We start from the raw sequence: 8,127 nt of genomic DNA on the forward strand, positions 1-8,127 counted from the left end.
TTTGCTTGAGTTCATTTGCTAATCATTTACTTGCATGCTACAGATGATCAAGGCCATCTTTCTTTTTGCCTGTTACATAATTGAGCCAATTCTTTTCAAGCTGATTTCTTATGCAAACCCTTTTAATCTTCTTTGAGCCTCATTCCTTGAACCTTGAGCATAGTGAAGATATTGACTACCTTACTTTGAGCTTGAGAGAGCAAATGATTGTTAGTAATGAGTATGGTTCAAGTTTGGGGGAATTATTGCTAATACAAGGGAGCATGGCAAAATTTATAAAGTTTTTGGTTCAATTCAAAAAAAAAAGAAAAGAAAAGAAAATTGGTGCAAGCAAGTTGGGAATTGGTTTCATTGGTTCAATAGAGAAGGGAGAAAAATACTTTCATGATTTGATTAGTTGCTCTCTTAGCTTAAGGTACTTTTGTTATCCTGAAAAACCAAATTTCCTTCTTAGCCTAACCACGATACAAGCCATAAAAGACCTTGTGATGATAGCATGCATGTGAAAGTTTTAGCCATTTTGAACAAAAAGCAAAGTTAAATTGTGTGACATTGTGATGGTAGAGAGAATGTTGTTTATATCCATACACTAGTGGGCTTGAGTGAAACACCTGTTCTTGTGAGAAGTGGTTCCCATTGATCAAGGAAACATTTTGCCATGATTGTTGATCCCTTATAAAATCTTGCGTGCACTTGTGAAATTTTTGTTTTGTGAACACCATAGCTTTAGTTTGCCTTGCTAATGAAACACATGTGCTACACAATCTTTCAAATAAGAGCAAGCACAATTGACATTGTTTTCTTGATTTGCTAGATCATTGCAATTGTGTTGTTCATCTATGCCAAGTTACCTTTTTTCTTGAGGACAAGCAAGGTTTTAAGTCTGGGGGAGTTGATAATGTTAATTTTTACCATTATCCAAGCTATAATTCATTAGCAAAATCATCTCTTCCAAAGCTTTTAACCTACTTAATCCTCAATTTTACCTTACTTTTGTAAATAAATATATTGTGGGTTACATTGATCTAAATATACCACTAATCCCCATTTTTGTGTCCTTTTTGTAGATTGGAAGCTTTGCTCCAAAAGTCCAGACAAATGAGTGACCCGGAATAGCAAGGAGAAGAGCAAAAATATCAACAGGAAGCGCCCGGCGACACAGAGACAGCGCCAGGCGCAACAGGCCGCTAGCGTCAGGCGCCAGACAAGCGCCAGCCAGGCGCCACTGCTGGTCATCGCCTGGCGGCACCTGGCCACCGCCGGGCGGTAGATGGGAAATTTGTCCCATGTTTGATGGCTAGCGCCTGGCAGTGAGACCCTTTCGCCAGGCGCCCGTTTTCGCTGATGTGGCAAGTTGGCTCTTTTTCTTCTGTTTTTGCGAGGGGAAACGGATCTTGGACATTTTGGAGCTCGAGCAACGCGATTAGGAGAGCTTGGAGGAGTGCTAAGGCTTGTGGGAACAACTCCATCTTCCTCTTTGTATCTCTTTCTCTTCCATTTTCCATTTTGTAAGCTTGAGCTCTCCATGACAATGGAGAGCTAAACCCATTTTTGTTGGGGCTAGATGTAGCCACTGAACTTTCATGTATTTTCGAATGGTTTGAATATATATATGCTTCTTCCATTGATTTCTAGTATCTTGTTTATGTATTTAAAGCTTGCTTTGTTTTACCCATTCATTGCATGATATTTGAGTCATTAGGTATTGGAAAATATCTCTTGAAACTTTGAATTGGAACAAGATACCTAATAGAACTTGTATCTAGGAATGGAACTTGACCCATTAGTTGTCTTAAACCCTAATTTGTAAAGCGGGTTTGTTTATTTAGGGATTCAAGGAATTGACTCTAAATAAGGAAACCTAGGCCCATTCAACTAAGGGATTAGAGTTTGAGTAAACTTGTGGGTTGACTTTAGTAATTAATGGAGAAGAGTTTTATTGATTAATATACATGAGAGTGAAGTAGGTGAAGTCTAACTCCAACAATATCAATCCATTGCATTTCTAGTCTTTACCATTTTTTAGAGTCTTCAAATATCCAAGTTCAATTTTAATTATTTATGCAAAATTTAATTTCATACAAAAACCCAAATTATGAATTTATTCATTAGTTTAAATTAGTCACTAATTACGCAAATATTTAGTATACACGAGTCTCTTGGGAAACGATATCCCAGTCTTACCGGTTACTACTTGCGCGACTTGGTACACTTGCCAAAGTCTTAACAAGTACCCCAAACATATTCATAACGAAAGAAAAGAGGCGCCACACTGTCTAACATAAGTACAATAGTTCAAAAGTAGCACAAGTTCTTGTCCAGAACAAGAGAAATCTAACTAATAACATTCCTTCAGCGGCGAGCTCCATAGAAAGCCCAATACCCGTCCATAACCATCAAGCTGCAGTATCCCTATTGTCATTACCACTGCTAGGGGTTCTCACATTTGCTCACATCAATGAAATTGATGATCATCGCAATGGAGGAAACCACACACAAACATACAAACAAGCAAAAGGGTAAGCTAGTGTAAAAGATTCTTATATCATAACCCTCAACATTCAATTACATAGTCAAGCAATAAATAACGAGAAACCACACCAAAGATACCAAACCATCTAAGACTCCAAGACCAGACTATCTGGATACGCATAATGAGGCACCACCACGAGACCGTGGAATTATGTCCTAGCGGTGAGGCATCACCACAAGGCCTCTGCGAAATTACATCCTTACATGAGGCACCACCACGAGGCCTTCGTGGAATCACGTCCTGGCCTTGAGGCACCACCATGATACTCGCGTGGAATTACGTCCTTATATTGAGGCATCACCACGAACTCTCACCTCGAGGTTCATTGAATTAAGTCCAATAGGTGAGGCACCACCAATCACTCTCACTAGGAGGGCCTATGGGATTACGTCCATTAGATGAGGCACCACCATGAGCTCTCACTACAAGAGTCATGGAATTACGTCCTACTCACACTTGGTACATGTTTCACCAACCAATCAGAAAGTCCCCATAAATACTAATCTCATGTCAATGTGTATATGAATATAGGCAACCAATCATACAACTCATACTTTCCAATTCATACACAATAAAGCAACATATCATTTTCATCTCAACCTCATATCGAAATCATGACGTCATCCCTCAAACCTTTCTAGTAAAGCATTCAAGTCGGCAAGCAAGCAACCACGTTAGTGGGCCATTCACACTATAGCACAAAAACCTTCTCCAGTCTCGCTCTAGCGAGAGGACCTCGCTCAGGCGAGAAAGGTCCTCTCGCTCAGGCGAGCCCCTTCTCGCCTAGGCGAGAGCTCAAGCAGTGGAACAGTGGCTCCTGCGATTTCTCGCTCAGGCAAGCCCCTTCTCGCCTAAGCGAGATTACACCTCGCTCAAAATGAAGATCAATTGCCTGAGCGACAGTTCGCACAGAAAAGCTTGGGCGAGCCTCTATTAGTCTCGCCTAGGCGAGACACGCTCGCTCGGGCGAGAAAAACAGTGTTCACCACTGTTCACTCGTGAAAACGCATAAACAACACCAAAAATCATGCTTTCACCAATATCAAGCAATCATACCACGAGCATACTTCAAGCATATGATTCAAACTAAGAAAGCATACTAAAAATGCAAATAACTATAAACCCTTGCTTCCCTTACCTGGAAAGAGCTAGCAGAAAACCTCGACTCTTAAGCTACGAGCACCACAATTTTGGAAACAGATCTGAGGAGCTGAAAAATAATGGTGGAAACAGATTCCAAATGGGTTATCATAGTGAAACCTAACTAGAAATACGAAAATCCAACTAAAGGGGAGAGTACGAAGTAGAAACAACTTACGTGGATGGGAGAATGAGCCAAACTCACTTGAAATCGAATGGGTCTCAAAACCCTAGCAGAGCACAGTTGGGGAGATTGAGAGTGTAAGGTGGCTTCGTTTCTGTAATGTGGCAAAAATGAGAGTGTTAGCTGAGGTTAGGGTCTTTAGTTCCTTATGGGTCAGCCCTAGGCCCAACCAATTTGGGCAGCCCCTTTAAAAATAGGGTAGAATAAAATAAATGGGCCTTACATTTTACATAAATCATATATATAAAAAATTATACATCCAAAATTATTTTATATTTGATTAATATATATTAAAATTAGTGTAATATATATATTTCATGATGTACTTATCAAAAGGAAATCTCTTCAACAATCATAATCACACTATTATTTTTGAGGAAGGGAACAAGTATTTCCTTTAGGGACACTTCATTATGGTAAATTAATTTGTCATGAGTTTATATTAAATTCTTACCAGCTGAATGTTTATAAATATCTTCCTAAATAAATATACTATTCTAAATATAGTCTATTTGATAAAAATAGTGTAGAAAAAACATTGTGTAAAATATTTGTCTAAATTAATGATAAGAAATATCAAACCAAGAAAGTGCAAGAAAGTAGTAAAAGAAAAAGATAAGAAGTGTAAAGTAAATGATTGAAAATTAACTATTTGGAGCAAAGAAAGTATATAAACGTAAAAGAATGACATAAAATGTTTTAACCTAAATGATTGAAATAAAATAATTAAAAACATTATAGTATAATCTATTGATGAGCATTCTAATACTTATGATTTGTTGATAGATGATTTTGATAATTAATTCAACAAAACATTTTTTACTCACTACAATAAATGAGTTTTTGTGACAAAATTTAATGATAAACATTTATATATTTTCTATTTATCAAAAATATTATTCATAAAATTAACAAATTAAAAAGTTCTCACAATAATAATATAAAAAAATTTAATATATATATATATATATATATATATATATATATCATAAATATTTACTATAAAATGTATATATAAAATTTTTTTATTATAAGAATATATTTAATATAAAATTTAATAAATATTTATAAATTAATGTTTATTTATTATTAAATTATGAATTATTACAAAGCATATATATATATATATATATATAAATAGTATACCCAAAATTTGTTACAAAATTAACAAATGTACCAAATCATAAAAGTAATAAAATGGATAAGTCCAAATTCAGTTATAGTTTTTCCACATAGCCTGGTGTTGTTTGCAGAAACTATGATTATTTACTAAAGTAAGGCCAAGAATTTTAAAACAATGAAAAATATTAATTTTTTACTTTTAAATATAGAAAGCTAATTAAAATTAAAATACATGGCAAAGACTTAGATTTCATACAGCAAATCAACGTGAAAACACTAACAAATATACCTCCAATTCTTACTCTAGCCTTCATATCACTATTTAACAAGTCATAATGTCTTAGAGATAAGTATAAACTTATCAATAAAAATCCTAATGTGTTAGATATTTTTTTTTCATTAATAGTCTCTATTGAGCACTGAGTTCTATCTATAGATGCACAATCAATTAATTGTTTTATTACGGTATAGGTTCAAACATCGTGTTAAATGATTAGATACTCACAAATATACAATCATTCAATTCACGTAGTTAAAAATGAGAATATAACACAAGGTTATAGAAAAATATATATTGAATAGTAAAAATCACAAAGATTAAATATACATTATTACGTCCAACTCTATGAATACGAAAGTTAATTATTCCTATACATTTTAAACTATAAGAAAAAAAATAATAATGAATGGTTCTAGTCTCATAATATATCTCCACTAAAGAATTAAGTTCTTCTCTCCCCTAAAAGAGGTTTATTCATATATATATATATATATATATATATATATATATATATATATATATATATATATATATATATATATAGAAAAGATCAATACGCGGAAACATCTTGCTGCAACTTATTAACTGTTATTTTTTGTTTTGTATTGTTGGAACTATTTCATTACTTGGAAACTTTTAATGACACACCTAGGAATAGGTTATATATTGTTGCATTGAACAAATCGCCTCATAAAAGAGCTAGAGTCATTTAAGTTTTTTTTTTTTTAAATATTATACATTATACATGAGATCTAGCAATGAAAATCGAGATGTGTACCTCGTTTACATAACTCTCTTATTTCCTAAAAATTTCACGCCTCTTTGTGTTTTTTTTCTCTCTATTTTACATTTTTTTTACATGGTTGCATCTCTGCCAAAGCATGCGAATATATTTATCTTAAAATTGTGGTGATTGAGATTTCAAATAATTTACTTAAAAAATTACAATGAAAAAGAATATTTGGGAGCTAATTTGAGGTCTTATTTGGATTAGAAAATAAAAATGAAAAAATAGAAAAAAAAACAGTAGCATGAATGAAAATAAAAAAATATATTAAAATTATATATATAAAATATATGTTTAATTATTATATTTTGAGTTTATGATAAATTTGAAAATTTTCGATTGTATTTTTAATAAATTTTGTGATTTGGTAAATGTTGTTGTTAACATTACGATATGACACTTATTTTTCATCTTTTTTAAATGTCGTCACAAAATAATTTTTTTGCAAAAATACTTTTATGAAGAGACCTTTTTCAATTCTTTACTATATTTAATGATTTTTTTTAAATTTATTTAAAATTTTAAAATTAAAAATATAAAAAATACAAAAATTTTAAAAGTATGAAATATGTAATTATAAAATTATGAAATACAAAATTATAAAATTATAAAATTATAAAATTATAAAACTAAAAAATATAAAATTACAAAAATTAACGAATTATAAAATTATAAAAATATATAATTTTATAATTATGAAATTATGAAATTATAAAATATATAAATATGAAATTTAATAATTATAAAACTATAAAATTATGAAAGTGTGAAATTATGAAATTATAAAAATACAAAATTGTGAAACTATTAAAATATAAAATTATGAAATTATATCATTATCAAATCGTAAATTTTTTAATTTTGCTATTTTATAAATTTATAATTCATAATTTTATAATTTTATATTTAATATTTTTATAATTTATATTTTTGAATTTGAAATTTAAAATTTTAATTAAATTTAAAAACAATTTTCATGTTAAATATAGTAAATATTTGAGAATAATTTTATCATGTCATCAAGGTCTCTTATAATAAAATATGATGTGACAACATATAAGAAGAGTGACGGTACAACGTAACTATACCTAATGAGATTAATCAAAACATGTAAGTTTTAAAATATTCAAGATTCAATATGCTAACAAAATTTATTAGAAACTCAACTAAAAATTTCTAAATTTATTCAGAACTCAAATCATAGTTCAACCTAAAATATATATTAAAATAATATTTTTATTCTCAAACTTGATGTTTTTCATGTAACTTTTCATTGTTGTGTTTAGGGATGTCAACCCGTACCCTACCTGCTGGATAAATATCCGTCTCGTACCCGTATCCATATCTTTCGGGTATCCGTTATGCGGGTACCTGCCTATTTTTTCATATCTGCGGATACGGATATCCACGGATACCCATGGGTATTTACAAAATTATTTAAAAAACAAATATTTAATCATAAATTCAAATAAAATAAAATAAAATACATGAATGTCATAAATTTTAAATAAAGTTCAAATAAACTCAAATTCATACAAGTCCAAATAATTATAAAAGTAAATATAAAAGAACGTTCAACACAATGAAAATTCTTTAATTAGTGTTTTGATCAAAAAGTCAACTTTCTCCAATTGATTCCTAAAAATAAACAAATAATAAACATCGCCAAGTATTCTTATTTTGATTTCATCATTTGATAACAAACATATCATAAACGTCATTGTCTATATAGGATTTGATGTATATGCACAATTTCAAATAAAGGAAAAAGAAGAATGTCAAGGAGTGTACTTGGAAGAAAAAAATGTACCAATACTTGAAGTTTGAAGAATGAAGACGGAAGACAAGATGTCCAACTTAAAAAAAATTAGGCCAGAATGTTTTTTATTAATATATATATATATATATATATATATATATATATATATATATATATATATATATATATATATATATATATAATGGTACTTTTGTGAATTAAAGTTTAGCGGGTACGGGTATCCACGGGTACGGATACTATTATACCCGTACCCGTCCCGTTAACATACGGGTATCAAAAATACCCGTACCCGCGAATATCC

Source organism: Vigna unguiculata, chromosome 3 (genome assembly GCF_037176805.1).
Source record: "Vigna unguiculata cultivar grain cowpea cultivar isolate G323 ecotype 2 chromosome 3, ASM3717680v1, whole genome shotgun sequence".
NCBI lineage: Eukaryota > Viridiplantae > Streptophyta > Magnoliopsida > Fabales > Fabaceae > Vigna > Vigna unguiculata.